The sequence below is a fragment of the Ambystoma mexicanum genome, chromosome 1p (assembly GCF_040938575.1).
Source record: "Ambystoma mexicanum isolate Mex_15411 chromosome 1p, UKY_AmexF1_1, whole genome shotgun sequence".
Taxonomy (NCBI): Eukaryota; Metazoa; Chordata; class Amphibia; order Caudata; family Ambystomatidae; genus Ambystoma; species Ambystoma mexicanum.
Window position 1 is genome coordinate 58,860,596 of NC_090921.1, and position 18,580 is coordinate 58,879,175.

The window sequence follows — 18,580 nt, forward strand, 5'->3', positions numbered from 1 at the left end:
TGTTTCGTGCAGACCTCAGGTTCGGGAGGGGTTGAGAAGCAGGGCAATTGCCTTGTTGGCCCAGATGTTTCGTGTAGACCTCAGGTTTGGGAGGGGTTGAGAAGCAGGCCAATTGCCTTGTCGGCCCAGATGTTTCGTGTAGACCTCAGGTTCGGGAGGGGTTGAGAAGCAGGGTAATTGCCTTGTCGGCCCAGATGTTTCGTGTAGACCTCAGGTTCGGGAGGGGTTGAGAAGCAGGGCGATTGCCTTGTCGGCCCAGATGTTACGTGTAGACCTCAGGTTCGGGAGGGGTTGAGAAGCAGGGCGATTGCCTTGTCGGCCCAGATGTTTCGTGTAGACCTCAGGTTCGGGAGGGGTTGAGAAGCAGGGCGATTGCCTTGTCGGCCCAGATGTTTCGTGTAGACCTCAGGTTCGGGAGGGGTTGAGAAGCAGGGCAATTGCCTTGTTGGCCCAGATGTTTCGTGTAGACCTCAGGTTCGGGAGGGGTTGAGAAGCAGGGCGATTGCCTTGTCGGCCCAGATGTTTCGTGTAGACCTCAGGTTCGGGAGGGGTTGAGAAGCAGGGCGATTGCCTTGTCGGCCTAGATGTTTCGTGTAGACCTCAGGTTGGGGAGGGGTTGAGAAGCAGGGCGATTGCCTTGTCGGCCCAGATGTTTCGTGTAGATCTCAGGTTCGGGAGGGGTTGAGAAGCAGGGCGATTGCCTTGTCGGCCCAGATGTTTCGTGTAGATCTCAGGTTCGGGAGGGGTTAAGAAGCCGAGCGATTGCTTTGTCGGCCCAGATGTTTCATGTGCCTGCCCATTATGGGAAATTCTCTCTGCTCCAAATCCTGAGATTCTACGAAGGATAAAATTGTGGCGAAGTTGCTTTATGGTTTTGAAGTGCTTCCTCTTGAGCGATTGACTTGCTTCTTACGTAAGAATGTTTAATGTGGCACAAGGTTTTAGGTATTCATATCCAGCACTGTGGTATTTAAGAGGTATTTAGAAGATGGTGTGTATGCAAAAGAGTATGGGAAGTAGTGGTGTGAGATCAGAGTGAGACGCGTGGGCGTTTGTGGGGAGTTTGATATGGTGGAACAGTTGGGTATTGGTAACGGGAAAAGGGTGGGGTAACGGGACGACAAGGCACTGCTGGATCGGAGTCTGGAATAAAGTAAGGTATGGCGTAAAGGTTGAATAGGGGGGGCTAAAATTGAGCCGGAGACCGCATTGGAATTCATGTGTTCAGCTCTCCTGTTATATGCAGAGAAGATTAGAAATTATCATAGGAAATGGGTTTGCCAAGATGAAAGGAGGAATTTTAAGCCATGGCTGGGACAGGCAACGAATAACAAAGACATCCTGGGTCATTTGCATACATTCCTGCATTGCACTGATTTCAGGCCCGAGAATAACAAAACAAAGATAATCTGATTTGGTTTTGATTTTACACCCGACAAGTGAAGCCCCATAATATGCCTGACTCTCCTCAGTCCTATACTCTTAGCCATATTTTATTTGCTGACATTTGATACCTGCGGAGGGAAGCCACCTTCCTCATCTTGTGCCATGAGACATGTCACATAAAGGGATAACAATATCCTGGCTTACCATCTGAAGACACTGGCTCATTAGTCTTGGCCTCAAATATATTAATGACATTGGTTTAGTTCAATAATAACCCCTCACCTAATTGAAATCCTGGCACAGCACCAGTTACGCATTATGCAAACTACACAAAGAAACACACTGTCCTTGATGTAGAGAACCCTCTCTTCCTTTCTCTCTCTCTGTTGCTTTGTCGCTCTGTCCTTTCTTTGTCTTCCACCACTTCCCTCTCTATCTCTCTTGTTCTCTCTTCTGCCTGTCTCTCTTGTTCTCTCCTCCCTCTCTCTCTCGCTCTCTCTGTATCCCTCTGTCTGTCTCTCTTTTCTCTCTCACTGTCTGTCTCTATCTTGCATTATGTATCTCATGTTCTCTCTCTCTCTATATATTTCTCTCACACTTTCACTTTCCCGCTCTCTCTCTGTCTCTATCTCCCTCTTTGTCTCTGTTTTTTTATCTCTTTAACTCTCTCTGCCTTTTTCTCTCAGTATGTTTCTCTTGTTCTTTCTCTCTGTCTCTACCTGTCTCTCTCTTCCCATCTGTCTCTCTTCTCTCTCTGCATCGCTCTGTCTCACTTGTTCTCTCTCTGTCTACCTTTATCTCTGTCTGTTTCTCTTGTGCACTCTCTATGCCTTGCTCTCTATCTCTTGTTCTCTTTCTCCCTATCTCTTTGTCACTCTGCTCTCTTGTTCTCTGTCTCTTTCTCGCTCTCTCTCTGTCTGTTTTTATCACCCTCTATCTCTGCCCGTCTGTCTTGTTCTCTGTCTTGTTTTCTCTCTCTGTCTGTCTTTATCTCTTCCTCACACCTTCTTTCTCTCCTGCTCTCTCTGTCTGTCGCACTTTCTCTTTTTGTCTGTCGCTGTATTTTTCTCTCTCTCTGACTTTATCCCTCTCTGTGTATGCCTCTCTTGTTCTCTCTTTCCCTCTCTCCCACTGTGTCACTCTCTCTCTCTTGCTCTCTTAATCACTCTGGATCTTGATCTCTCTCTCTTGTTTTCTCTCTCTCTCTCTCTCTCTCTCTCTCTCTCTCTCTGCATCTCTCTCTCTCTCTCTCTAGTGCTAGCTGTAACACATATTGCTGTTTCTGGGACATGGACCTTACCATGAATGTGCAGGTGTGTGTGGCAGGGTAATCTTTTTCCCGATTCAGCATAATTAGATCTCGGTATTGACCATCCAAATTGCATCAAGACCCTCAGCATCATCCACAAGGCCTTCTGGGGCCTGGGACAGCAATACCGCCAATTCGCTCTACGGAAATATCTTTCTACTCAAGCTCTTTGACCCACCACATCCAACTACTTGCGGGCAGATCTCGTTCTTCGGCTGATGCCTCCCTCTGGAACAGCCTCCCTGCCTCTCTGAAACTTGAGCAGAACCATCTCCGGTTCCGGAAGCACCTCAAGACCTTCCTCTTTGCTTCTTCTTTATCTCTTCCTCTCCCCTGCTGATCTCCTGTCTGACACTTCTCCCCTGGCAGCCTCTGAATTCGTGCCTAGGTGCCTGCCCATCAAGCTGCTGACTTGCAATGCCATCAAGCTGCTGACTTGCGATGCCTCCTGGCACCCCCTGCACTTGGGGTCTGTATCTGTAACCCTACAGTCCCCTTTCCTGCACTTATTAGACACCTGTTGTCTGCACTTTTATCACTTGCACTTGCCACCTGCTGGCTGCACTACCTGCTGTGTTGATTGTCATACACTTCCTCTCTTCCTCAACTCTCAACACTCAACACTCAACTCTTCCTCTCTTTCTCCTCCTTCTCTACTGACCTCCACCTACAACTCTCTTCCTGCCTTACTGCCATTAAGAACTGGATGTCTTCCCGCTTTCTCTCTCTCAATACAGACAAGACAGAAGTGCTATTCTTTCCCTCTAACGCTCTTCCCCCTCCCTCTCCTCCTCCTTTCATTCACTTCCTTCCCTCCAACCTTCCTATTTCTCTTCAAGCTCGTAACTTAGGCGTCCTCTTCGACTCCTCCCTCTCCTTCTCCCAGCACATCTCCCTCACTTCTCGCACTTGTCGCTTCCACCTCTTCAACATTCGCAAAATCCGTCCCTCTCTCACTTTCCACGCCACTAAACTCTTAATCTCCTCCCTTATCTTCACCCGCCTTTTCTACTGCTCTTCCTTACTCTTTGGACTTCCTACTTCTCACCTTGCCCCTCTTAATTCCATCTACCACTCTGCTGTTCGCACCTTCTGTCTCCTCACCCCCCGTGACTCCATCTCTACCTCTCTCTCCTACCTTGGCTGGCTTCCCTTTCACTCCCAACTTAAATTCCAATTCCTATACCTTGCCTTCAAATCTCTCCATGGTCTTGCCCCCCCTTATCTCTCCTCCCTTCTCTCCTTCTACTCCCCCTCCCGTTCCCATCGTTCCGCTGACCATTTCCTCCTCACCTCACCCCCACCCCCTGTGCCTCCTCCCGTTTTCGCTCCTTTCAACTCTTAGCACCCCTACATTGGAACTCCCTTCCTCTTGATATCCGTTCTTCCCCCACCTTCACCTCATTCCACACTTCCCTTAAATCTCTCTTTCTCCATTCCCCGCCTTGAAATCCCTCCCCCTTCCACCTCCCCCCTTTCCCACTCTTATCCCCAACTTTCCCCCTCCCTTCCCTCCTCCAGCCTCCCCCTTCCTCCTCCTTCCCTCTTCTTCCACTCCCCCCCTACCCTGTCCCTCTCCCCGTCCTCCCTATCCCACTGAGTTAATTGCTCTTCACACTTTTTTATTGCTTGATTGATTCATATTGTAATTGCTTCACTGTTCTATCGTTCATGTTTCATGTATTGTTGTTCCATGTACAGCGCTTGGCGTAAGGCGCTTTATAAATATACAAATACAAATACACTTGCCCATCATCCAACCCTGCACCCTATGGCACTTCGTCCCTCTTCGCTCCCCCGCAGTTGCATTATCTCAATGTCACTAGGCCGTTGTTTTTTGTCTTCCCTCTATTTGCCCTCTCCTGCCTTGTCTCGCCTGGAAACACTTGGAAGCGCGTTATAAGTGCCACATCATATTGTATCATATCATATCATCTATAATAGTTGTATCATCAATTGAACCCCACTAAGAGTGCCTAAAACAATTGACCATTTTCATCATTGAGTTGCAACAATATCATGCAATGCCCCCCCCCCGTTAAGAGGCAAACTTTGGCTGGTGCTTCGAACCTTGACTGCACTGATGATAGCATGCCTTGCGCATAAGTGTACGAAGATTAGCGCCTGCTTATTTGGAGGAACACTCCTTGACTATGCTAATCTTCTGGTCTTCTCTGCTAATGAGTTTAAAAATGAGAATGAGCAGAGAATTATTTAATGATGATAATAATATGAATAATAAATAGTATTAATAGTAAAGATGGTGGTGATGATTATAACAATACTATCACTAAAAATGCGTTGTTCATGTGGCTCGGAACTGGAGGTGAACTTCCAGTCATGGTTAGCGGGTGGTCCTGAAGGATGTGTGACTTTGCTCAAATGGATTACCCTTCATAAATATATATATACACATAACTATTTATATATTTATCACGTATTTGTGTTATAAAGCACTATAATAATGGGTTATTTGATATCCAATTTAAGGCCACTGAAATAATCTATGTAAGATGAAAGGCTGAGTCGGCTACACCAGGATTGAAACCAGTGACTACAGGTTGCACAAAGATCTCAGTAGTGCGTGATTAACTCAAAGAACCATCTCACCAATTTTGGCTGATCATCACATTAACCAATTTCCTCTTTGCTGCAGCGTTGATTGGCCAGTGGGTCTATCCTTGGCCACAACGATGCATTGATTGGATGAGACACATTTAGAATCCTCAGCATGTCCATGGCCTCCACTCGGAGAGCCGAGGAGCACATTACACTGATCCTGTATTCTGAGTCACATATTCCAAGTCAACTTGATGACTAAGTAGGATGGGTACTTACCAATTGCAGGCAAAATCGGTGTGCAACTGCCACCTAAAAGAGAAGAGGAAAAAAAGAGATGAAGCTTCCTCGAGTTTCTTCAGACATATCTTGCCTCTCACTTTAGTTTATTAACCAGATGTATGATTTTTTTTAATACAATTGATAGTTCTCATTTGTTTTTTGTTTTTTTCATTGTTATATGGTTAACAATAATGAACCAACAAATTCAACATAAAAACACATAAGTTCACAGTAACATCACAGTAAATTTGATTTTAAATTCATAACGAAGTCACATCTAATATAGATTAATATTTCACACATCAATGTCAATTATGTTAAATTTCAAATTACTTTAAGAAAGTGCATTGCTGCTGTCAACCAGTGATTTTGTCCATAAGAACCCACAACCCGTTGCCACCATGATCACACTTTTCCAGCAAATGGTCAAAGTAATGATGATTCCTATCATCTAGAACCTTCCCATATAGCAAAAGATGTTGTAAGGTCTCAACGTGGTCCTGCTCCAAACAATGGCGACACATCCTTAAATCCTAGGGGTCTCCGCTTTAACGCCCTCAATTTCATTTGTGGGGAGTAAATTTAGCCTCAACTTCAAAGCTAATCTCTGCCAAGTGGGGTTAGGTGACCTGCTCAAGTATGTTGGTAGCACCACCACTGGCCTTACGTCAATCAACAGTTCTTTAAACCTTTTATACAATCTTACTTTTTCTATCGTATAGACCCAGTCCCTTTCTATCAGCTTTCTTTTGGTTTTTAGAGGGGAGTTCAGAATCACGTCCCTAGAGATGCCACCATCCTTAATGGTAATGTTACATTTTTGCTCCCATTTGTTGAAGCAGGGCCAAGTTTCTGAGTTTAGAAGTAGCTTCAGTTCCCCCCAAATTGATTCCTTCTCTGCACACCAGTTACTTCTAAATAGTGAGAGCTTTTCAGAGAGGATTTAGAATTTGATAGAAGGTAGACCCAGTTCATAACGGATCACCACCATCAGAACTCCTTTTGGAAGTTGCAGAACCTTCCTCCAACATAGGCTATCTAGCGGTTCCCAATACACTAAAAGTGGAAGCCCCTGATTTTCTCCACCATAGACTGTAGAGGGTACAACCTTTAGTTTATAGAATTCTAGCACAGGTGTTAATGAGAAATGGCCAAATCCTCTATTAATTGCAGATGCCTGAGCTGCTAACGTTCTAGCCTTAGAGCCTACGTGGTTCTGCCTTTCAGGTTTACTCTGCAATCCCTGCACTTTAGTTCCCAGGTAAACACAGGCTGGGACTTTCTCTAAGGTCTCTCCATTCAGGCACCAGCAAAAGGTTTTATATTTTTGCTTCATACATGGTCGAAGGATCGGGTCTTTGACCTCTTCCAATTTATAGTGAGTTTATTTTGGCTAGCATAAGCTTCCAGCGCATCTAACTTGCGCTGGAGCTCAATTGGTGCATAGCCAAATCCTCAGCGTAGCACAGAGAGTCAAATTTCAATGTTCTCGTTTTAGGTCTCTTTGTGTTTTTGGAGTTACTTACTTTATTTCAATGCAAAGCAGGTTTGTTCCCCTTGAGGTCAGGAAGCACTAGCCCCTTCCATTAGGCTTGACTAGTCTATTGGATAACATTATTTGGCAAGCTGATACCCAGGAAAACCTCCAGGTTCTCCAAGTGCTGCAGATTGTATGCTCCTCCTATCTCTTGAATCAGCCCACGTCACTTAGTGAAGACTGGCAGGTATATTGGACTCCTTCATTTTATGTCATGATGCCGGCACTTTCATGCCCTTCTACGGTGCATACCGCAGCACCATTCACAGGAACGTAAGTGCTCAGTGACTTAGTACCTGTTACCCGATCTGCTAGAGCACATTGCCAGTGCTTGTCTGCCCTAAGCTCTGACAGGACATGCTGTGAGCGTACACCACCACGCCAAGTTTAAGCCAGATCGGTCACCAGCAGTTTAATCTTTCTAAATGACAGGTCAACACTTCAGGTCGCGTTATTTTCATCACCACTGCATGTACTGCACCCCGTGGCACACCTACGCTACCTGGAGCAAGGCGCTCAGCAAATTCATGGCAAGAGATACTACAGGTCCTTGGACCCACACTCTCCTGCCTGTGGCTATAATTCCTGCCCACAAGCATCCACTGAACACCTAGACGTCACAGTCCTCCTTGTCCTGACAAAGGCCCCCACAAGAACAGGGCTAGATTATAGCCCCTACAGAAGTCCAAAACACTGTGGTGTAGACATTAGTTCTTGAATCACAGTGCTACTAATGGTTTCACTGTATATAATTGTTCATTATATATACCCATTGTAATTGTGTGTCACTGACAGTATAATTTGTACCCTGTTGACTTCATGTACGTATGTGCAAGGCATTTAACTTGCGTTTTACTGTTTTTCAATTTATACTGTTCTATATGTACAATTTGGTGTTCTGCATTATACAAAAACCAATGAGTATGTATATATGCTACAAATCATAACATAATAAGTATGAATACAATTCAAGTGTGGTACATATATAGTCTGTGACCTGATAATGAGCGATAAGGGGGCATTCTTGTTCTACTGACCCATTCACCTCTATCTGACGATAATATAGCCCTCCTGGCCAGAATAGGGTCAACAACAGGAGCCCGTTTTTCAATTTCATCACAGGTCCGAAATTTTGCTGCCAATGATGCCAGATGAATTTGCCGTTCCTTGCTCGATTCCGGGTAGTAAATTAGTAGGTGCTTCAGGGATTCCACTTTGTTCAGTGAGTTACAGAATCTACATTTGTTTTGCTCTGATTTTCCCCATATTGCATTGATCTCATTAGTGGGGAGCAGATTGAGTCTAATTCTTAAAAAGCTGTCTTGATGTACTCTGCTAGGAAACTTTGATAAGTAAGCCGGTAGCTGCTTTTGCTTTTTAGAGAATATTGGAAGACTCGTAGTTAATTAACAAGTAGACGCTTTACTAAGAATGCAGATCCAATCATTTTCCGTTAATTTCCTTTTTAGTCTGGTTGGATTAGACCTCAGTTCAGGTTCGGTTCATCCAAGTTCTTCCAGCTTCGATCGGACGTTAGTCGACTAGCGAGTTAACAGTTTGCTAGTCCCATTCAGCAGTTCCTGGTTTATGATCTTGAAGATCTCTGGACTTGTCGGGTCACCAGTTTACGGAATAATGCCAGACTGTTCCATTCTATTACAGCATGCAGGGATAAAAGACTTAATTCTCTGCTTATGATCAAAATCGCTGTGAAGTTTGGGAGGCGTAGTGTTATCCTCCAAAATAAGCCTTCAAGCTTTGGCCATATCTTTGTTGGAATTTCTGGCATGGCCTCTGCTCCGTAGGCCAGTGAGAGAACTACTTTATCTTTGTAGAAGACGACAGTAGGTACCAACAAAAAAGTCCATATTTTCTATCCAGTAACTTTGCTTGGCTAGACAACGATTTTGCTTTCTCTAAAAGAACTGCTTGTGTCTGAGACTTAAGCACACTGTTGTTAAGTGTCACTCCCAAGTATTTAAATTGATTCCCTTGCTCCATCTCTTTGTTCCCCAAGGTCCATTTGAGTTTCTCTTCTGTTGGTCAATTTTTTGAAGCACATTGTCTTGGTCTTCTCTTGGTTTATCTCCAGGTTATTAAGCTTGATGTATCTCTGAAGGCGGTCTAGTTGGCCTTGGAGGCCAACTGCCATCTGATCAATCAAGATCAGACTGTCGGTATATAGCAAGCGTGACACTCTTACTCCACCTATTGATGGAGGGAAAGGTCTAACTAATGGTTCAAAGTTCTGGAAGTCCGACAAATAGAAATTAAACAAAGTTGGCGCTAGTGGACAACCCTGCTTTACTCCTCTTGATGTGGCAATCTCGTATGACAAATGGCCAGCGTTGTTTAAATGCACTCTCATCATAGTGTTGCCATGTAGGGCCTATTGAGGTTCCATTATGTTGCCGGGGCAGTTCCTCACAGCTTATTGCTTCCACAGGAGTTCACTGTTGACCTAGTCAAAAGCTTAAACCAGGTCAATGAATGTGACAAAGATCCTAGGTCTTCCTCCTGGCTCTTTCCCTTCAGGATGCTTAGCAGTAAGATGTTGGCCGATATACCAGTATTTCTCACAAACCCTGTTTGGAACTGATCATTCCAGCCAGCGGTCCTTGTCCAAATCTGAAATTACATCAGCAGGAGGGAACCAAATATTTTTCCGATCATATCCAACAACGCTATTTAATTTTTCAGATCTTCTTTCCGCCATTTTTAAAATATGGGTACAACCGCAGCGGACCTCCATGAGTTAGGGATCAGTCCATTTGGGGTGCTCTTTTTATTAACTCGTGGATGAAAGCGGTCCATTCCTCCGGGTATTCCTTTGTATTTGTTAAACCGTCGGAGCCCGGTGCCCTTGATGGGTTTAGCTTTCTGATCTTCTCTAGAATTGTTTCAACATCATGGGGGGACTGTCCATGTGTTGATTGGATTTGGTGGTGAGTCTGTCGGAAATTCGTTTGAACCCTCAAAAAAGGTGGAGAAGTGGGCCTTCCAGGCTGTCTCGCGTGACGCTGTTTTGTTGGACATCCCTTGGGGCCGCTGTTATTGATTTAACCAGGGACCAAAATTTGTTTTACTTTCTACTGCATACATTTGCTCTGAGTCGTTTTGGAGCATTGTGCTTCTACGGCTAGCTGCCCAGTTTTTATATGCTCGGACCACCGTGGTTGCTTGTGCTTTGTGTTCTTGTAGGTTGTTTTTTGTTGCCGGGTGCTTTATCCGCCTCACTTCTCTTCATTTTCCTACTAGAATTCGGTCGTATGTGTGAAGGATTTGAAATACAGTTTTTCCAGGTCCCTGTTTTTTGCTGGGAATGCATGTTAATAAAGGGATATAGTCCACGTTTGTTTCTTCTTTGCCACTGTTTGCGTTTGAAGCAACAGTGGTGCAATCTCTTTTTATTTCTTCGATGTTTGGGCGTCTTAGTTTTAAACGAGTACATCTGCTTGACAGTTTCACTTGGGCCTTCATTGTTGGTTGAACTGGTTCCAAGGTAGCCCTCCTAGGCATGGTTAAGAGGTTGTGATCGCTGTTCTTAGTCCTTATGACTTCGAACACTGTTATAAACTGAAACATATCTCTAGACACATATAATCTATGTAAGCCGCCTGGTCACCTCTTTCCCAAGTTGCTACTAGTTGTTTTGCTTGGTTTTATTCAGTCTTTAAAGAGTGGAGGTCTCGAGAGTCCATTAATTTAGACCATAGTCTTCCTCTTGCCTCTGAAGGTGGAACATTTGTTGTACTCCGTCCTTTATGATCTTTTTTGGCATGTGTCGTTTAAGTCACTGCATACTATTATGTACTTTGCATGGAGGTTAATACGTGCGTCATTGATTAGATTTTCTGCTGTCTCAATAGAAATGGAGTCCAATGTAACTTGAGGGTTCCAGTAGCAGTTTATCACCACCATGTTTAAATGACAGGTCTGGTGCGGAAAAATTGCCCAATTTGGCCAACTCACCATGAGGGCGAGAAAGAAGAGGCTTGAGAGGAGTACTTTTATGATGTTCATTCCACTACTCAATCTAACAGCCGTTATTAGGCCTGATGTTGGTCGGCCTTTGATTCTTTTGGCTGCTGGGGCAATGGCTAAGTTGAACCCATCAAGATACGGTTTGCCAGTCAGCCAGGATTCCTGGAGACAGAAGATGTTGTAGATACCAAGGTTTACATCGCTCTGGACCTCCCTATACACACAAAGGGCCTCATTAAGACTCAGGCGGTAAGGGGTTTACGCCGGCGTAAACAGCGCCGACCCTTACCGCCTGAGTACGAGGTCCCTTAGCGCCATGGCGGATTTAACACCTGCTTTTAGCAGGTGTTAAAATCCATGGCGCTAAGGGACCATGGAGTTAATTACGCCACCGTAATTTACGGTGGCGTAATTAACGCCTTCCCCACTCCCATTATGCCCTGTGGGGCAAAAATGGGAATGGGGAAGGGTAAATGGGGATTGGAGACTTACCGCCCCGCCAACCTCGGAATGGGGCGGTAAGTCCGCCAACCACCATGGCGTAAACGTAGTTTACGCCATGGTGGTAAAGTCACGGCCCAGGCGGTAACTTACCGCCTGGGTCGTAATGAGGCCCAAAGACATTTCTAACATGCCACAATGCAACAGGCTCGGCAGGAGCCCCCGTCTGAAGGTACACAAACAACTTTGAAAGAACACAGAATGTTAAGGAGGTCAACCAGACAAATACATACAAATAAATGCATTTCATCAACATAACAGTAGCCTACATTGTAGCACAAAGACAGGTTCTCTACCATAACCTCCTGGTAACGTGGCTACATGTAAGTCAGTATGCCTACAATCATAGGTATCTCTGGCAAATTCATCCATGAATTCTATAAATATGTTCCTCAACAGGTCCCTCTCCAAATCACTTGTGCATCCATCTGCAGCTCGGATGTGTACTCCTACCGTTTTAGAACATTCTGGAAAAACCCCCAGAGGAGGAATCTCTGTGATTTCCTCTAATTGTGTGGCAGCATCCTTTTGGACAGACACCACTCAAGTATGTTGGCATTTCAGCCTCCACCTCATCTCATTGTCATCCACCTGGAATAGAATGCAATCATCCTGGTGATGGGACATTACATCTGTTGGTTCATAAGGATACACCGACTGAATTCTGAAGACCCCTTTGGGTCTGGAGTCTAAAATCTTAGGAAACGTACCTCAATAAGTGACATAGCTTTCAGGAATATTTCCAATAATTGTGTGGTTTAAATCTGCAGTGTAGTATGATTTTTGAATCACCATCCCTATGGTGTACCTTCTTCCAAATAAATCTGCTGACATCCTTGATTATCTATTGGTATCCTGATGGGACCATCTCCAGCTTCTACCAGTGGTGTGTATTCACATTCTATTCCCTGTTGTCCCACGGTTTCATTGATAAACACAAATGCGTGAGACTCCATAATCTTTTGTCCCTTTAAAGGATTCAGTGATACTGTGATTGCAGGAATGGTAACATCCTTTTTCACCTGGAGCTCAACTGCATATGGCGTTATTTGTGCACAACAATGTTCTCGCCTTTTCATTCTCAAATTCCTGTGGTGCTCCCCCCAGTCTGGACCAAACTTTTGGATTCAATACATCCAGTACTGTGCATGATATCAGTACCCAAATACAATTTGGCCCTAACTCCACTTACTATCCACACATTGTGATTGATGCTTTTGAATCCCATTTCTATTTTTAGCATGCACCTCCCTACACTTCTGTGTCCCAAATCCGGGCTGTCTAATCCCAATATTTGTTGCTTTTTTGGTACCTCTTTTCTGTCAATGATTTGTTTAAACACTTTCTCATTCAAGAAACTGCTTTCTTGTTTCTTGTTCAAGGGCCAATATTGCCCCAATCATCTCCAGTTACCCACCCATATGCACTGGTATACATGCCTGACCTTCATTCATGTGTATTTCTACAATGGTTGTATTGTTCCTGTTCTGACACAGAGGCGACACAGGATTGTGCGTCCTCCTCATCTGAATAGAATCTTAATGTTTTTTCCTCCCCTTATATTTGCCAGTTCTGCCTGGGATCTAAATGAATCTCTAATGACTGTTTTCCCTTTTCCTCCTGAATTTCATCCTGGCCTATGAGACTGACAATGATATTAGGTACACAGCCATTTTGATGATATAGCTCAACTGCAATGACTTGGCATGTTTTGTATTGCTAACCTGGCTTACCACTTTTTGAGGCTTCAGGTGATAGTTTGCCAATGACCACAGGACCCAATTCACCCCATTCATCAGCAGGGACAGACACTCCAGACAAATCATACCTAACAGGAAGTGTGTCTCCTCAATTGGAGTGTCCCCCACTTCTTATCTAAATGTATGTTTCCCTACCTTAATGTTAACCTCAGTAACACCTTCCAAAGGTAGTTCCTCACCATTCAAATTATACACAGGACCTACAATCTGCCTTGATTTTAAAGTATTGTGGTGCTGTGTTCCTTCACTTATGCTATCCAGCCGTTTCCTTGACATTACAGTAGCCTGCGCTCCTGTGTCCAGCATTGCAAACACATTGCATTGTTCTTCTGCTGTGATAGGACATAGTATCAATCTTTGCATTCCTCTAGTATACACAGGACACGTGAGCTGTTACTGATCTCAGGACTGATTTTTCTTAAGCCTGCTGGACTTCTTGCTAAACAAATAGGCATGTGTTTTCATTTTTGAATTGTCTTCTTTGTGTTTCTTTCAGTTCTGTGATTGCATCCAACGCCTGCTTGCATGATGGGCCTGTTGGAGTTCACACCCAAATCCTTACCTGTTTTTTTCCACATTGCTGTCCTTACCTTGTACTTGTAATACCTGTTAACGGCGCCTCACTGAACATCTGTGGCACATAATATTCCTCTGGTGACTCACCTGTATGTGTCCTTTGAGAAATACCTACCTATGTGGAGATATGAACAGGTTTAGATTCATCGGGCAGTGGAACCCCATCACCCTTCTTTTCATTTACTCCATCCTCACTGGTTATTTCATTTACTTCTACTTCTATTTCTGATGTGTTCTGTATTCTCAGCTTTACCTTTTGAATGCAATCATCCAAGACATTAAGCATGTGATGGCCATTTTCTTCACCACCCATTTCAACACCCACGTGTCGTGAGTGTCCCCTCCCGCACCCTTAAGACTGTGGGCAAAATCACATGCCAAGAAGCCCTAGATTTGCCAAGAAAAGTCATAAGGGCCCGTAAAACACCTGAAACCCAAATGGACAATACAGATTGGTCCTGGTTACCCGCAACACTAATAAACCCTAAGAAGATCTTTGGACGATGGAACAAACGTTTTTACTAAAACTGCGACATTAAAAATGTTATCGTAGAACACAAGGGGTCATTATCATCTGTCAAGCAACTCGTAGATAGCAGCACATTTATCCAGTTTTTTTTTAATCATTATGCTACAAGAAACATAAGGTCTAATTGGGAGACCTTTGAGAGGACATATTACTACCGTAAAGAGTGCCCCAACCATTTGAACGGGAAATATATTATTAAATTAAATAGGGAGGGCATTTAAGCCCTAAGTATCAATGGAATTTGTGATTGTTTAAACTGCAATATGTTGGTCATTAATATTTATTGTAACCCTCTGAAGAGTGTATTAGAAAGAACTGAAAGCGAACCCCTGAACGCTCATACCAGAGATAATACAACCCGCTAGGGAAAAAAGGCCCAAGTCGATCTTGTAAGGATAACAAGTGTAATCTCATGCACAGATGAGAGCAACAGCGAAGAACTCTGCTGCCAAGAATATTCTGCCAAAGAGAGGTACCAGAGGAAACTTTTAAAGCAAAACATCGTCATAAGTGAGGCCATACATACAGTGAAAACCTGCAAGGCTGATTGGATGGACCCTATACAGGTGCTGCGCTTATCCATATGAGATGGCAGCTTATTGGTCCCAGCCTAGTCCGTCCGCCTTCCATCACATGGGTGCTGCAGTGCTCATCATCTTCTCACGTCGAAGGTCAGAAAACAAATTACTTATAATCCTACTATACAGTTTGTTTATCACTCATACTGTGCACTTGGTAAGCCTCAAGACAGTCACACAGGAGATTCTGGGGCACTCTAACCTTCAAATACACATCTGACTCACTCCCTCAGTGCCATCCGGCCTTCAGGTCTCCGTCCACATTTTGAACTATAATGTATCCCTCCCAGCACCTCTCAATACAAATCCCATGATTGTTGCATCAATGATACACCCTGCCCATACTCTTTAAACATTTCAGGACTTGTTACTTTGGGGTTGGTGGTCAAAGGGCACCTGGTGCCATGGAATTCGAAGATCTTAAGGCATCAGTCAGTTATATGGGATATAACTCGTGGTCACTCGGGAATGACCCGGGTCATACTTTGGCCAAAATGAGATAACATGCACACCAGACAACGGCCTCTGTTTGAGGCCTTGTCGGGCACATTCCTCTTCGGTGAAAGACACATCTTTACAACACTTTTAAGAATAATGAACAAACAGTGTGGCGGGTGGGGGGCGAATTGTCATCATAGGTGCTCGGGCGTGACTGGAGATTTCTGTGGCATCGTGGATCTGGGCCTACTGCATGTAATGCCCCCTTAACTGCGCTTACTGTGAAAGCTTGCTCTTCTACCCAGGATTATTAATATCTACGCAAAATAGCAATGACGCTCATGCCTTAGGCCACACCATATGAATATACTATAACTGAGTATATTAGCATAGGGTCCTGCTTAACGGGAAGGCACCCCTTTCACTGATCCTCTTACCCCCTGACACATCACAGTGCCTCAAATGCATCTCGCCTTACTTTAAAGTGCCTAGAGGTGGGACAGGGCTGCGCCCACCCCGACAGAGCTGCGTACTGCATGGGAAGAATGGGTAAATAGTCCCCAAAAGGGTCATTTTTTGATTGCAGGTGATTTTAATTCATATTGTCCTAACCTTACTCTTGGAGCGGATGAGGTTTAAAATTACTGTGCCCGAAATAAGACCCCCAAGGGATTTGACTGGGCCTCGGTTTTACATAGATGGGGATTCATCCAATTTAAGGAAAATGTAGAAGGGGAGCAGCCATTCCACTTGTATTGATTATTTTTTGACCACAAGGTATCTCTTTCATACATTTCAAACTTTCATATTGAGAAGACATCTCTGAGTGATCATAACATATTTTGTGGCTAAAGTAACTAAGAAGTAGTAGTGAAAGTAATAGTAAATGCAACATGGAATAGAGTCTGTTGGAAAATGGGATCAATTAGTAGCCAAAACCTACCAAAACTCGTACCTCTGCACTCATTTTTTAAAATCGAAGCCCTTTGATCTCCATTTATTAGATGGGAAAGTCCAATCTAAGAAAAGGGAACTGAGAAAAGACATTAAAAGAACCGAGGAAAGACATTAAAAAGGTAACAATGAGTGGTGAAGAATGGATGATAACAATTACACAGACAAAAAGTTAAGAAAAACATACAAATCGGTCAGTATGATATGTTACAAAGAGATTGAGAAATGATGTTGATGTTACAAAGAGATTGATAAATGATGTTGAAGATCCTAGTAACTAAACACAGCTCACATTTCTGGGTACCAATTAACTGTATAGAAAAAAAACACTTGAAGGTACAAATTAATTTGATTTATTGTTTAGCGCTCGCCCTACCATGAGGGTGTTGGAGTGCCTTACATGGTTGAATTATTGAGAAGATGTGAGTTGAAAAAAGTAGTTACAAAATGTTTTCAGAAAGGATGGGAAGATTAGGATAGACGAGTGATAGCAGTGGAGACGGCCAGAGCCAAGTATGGGGAACAAGTAGGTTTGAGGCTCTTTTTGAAAGTGGTGATGGCAATGCAGTGCCTATGTGACGAGGTAGGGTGTTCCATGCCCTGGGTGCCGGGTGAGTAATGTGATGAATCCTGGGGCGTCATCACTGAACCCCAGTCTAAGATCTCCTCCCATTTGGCCAGAGGATTTGGGGAAACCTGTAACCCTCCTTGCCAACAGTGAAGAGTCTCTCTAGAAGAAGAAAAGTGCAACAAGGGCACTGTTCTCCAATGTCAATTTGGGTAAATCTGTAACGCACATTGTCAAAAGCCAAGAGGGTCGTCTGAAGAAGGACAAGGGCGCAATTCTCCATTCCAGAGACACTAGCTTGGGGAAATAAGTGACCCATATTGCCACTAATAGTAAATACCACCTGCAGTAGTAGGAGTTTTGTTCATGGCAAGAGAGTGAACCACAAAAAGGGGTCACTAGTAGTTAGGTCTGGCAGACGAGTAGACCAGGAAAGAAATAGTTGCTTGGTGGTGGTAAAAAGGTGTTGTGGAAAAGCATTGGTATCTTTATCATCAAAGGCAGTTGCTGTGCTATCCTGACAAATCTATTCAATTGGAAGAATAATTGTCCTATTTATATTTCATTTGCATCCTGAGAAAGACGTTGTGTGGTGGAAACCAATTGTTTTGGAACAAGTGTTTATGAAAGACATTTACTTTACCAAGTGGAAGGATGTAGTGGATGGAAGACATGTGTTGAACTGAACAGGACTTTGTTGAATCAGAACTTTCCCAGGGGTATTCCTGAATTGATCCAGTGGAAAGAAGCCCAAGCCTGGTCCCAAGGCGTACCTTCTAAAAATTATATATGTGATATTTTGCATTGTTTTGTTAAACTGCAGACAGACCAATATTGCTTGTAAACCTTTATTGTATGTATTAGTGTGAGGGCCAGAGTCTTTTTGGACCCTAGGTCAACTTTCTTTAGTTTTAGTTTGATAAGTAGGGATCTTCTCGTTACGATAGGGAATGATAAACGTTTATCTCACCCCTTTTTATTTAAATAAATGGCAAACATTGAGAAAACTATACCTTTGTGTCAGTCTTGCATTTCTGACCCCTCACAGTTAAGGCTTTGCTTTGTGTGAATTTTAGTTTGGTGAGTAGTTTGTGTAGAAGGTGTTGGTGGTCCTACCAGGTATTTGTGTGTGTGATGGGTTTGAGTTTGTCATGAAGGTAAGATGGAGTTGTTAGGTGGATGGCTTTGAATACAATGCAGAGTCCTTTGAAGTCAAATCTCTGGGGTTTGTTTGTTTGTTTATTAATTTGATAATGCGCACCAAGCCCTTGGGCAGCTGGGCGCAGCAGTACAAGACGTTCCAATGCTTCGTTACAGTGCCTGTCACAGGCAAGTACATACATGTGAATACAATGAACAATACAGTGTATGATACAGTACAGACATTTGCCAGTCGGGGAACACGGAAGGTATAACTGGTCAGATACATGATAAGGATCAGGCTTCACATAGCATATATTTAGGGAACGCCTATAAATGGAGAGCCAGTGGAGCTAGGCAAGAGCGAGGGTGATGTGTGCATGTTTGGGTAGTTGGAGGGTGAGTCTGGCTGCTGAATTCTGTATGGCTTGCAAGGGGGCAAGGTTGTCGTTTGGGAGTTCAGTGAGGAGAGCATTTTC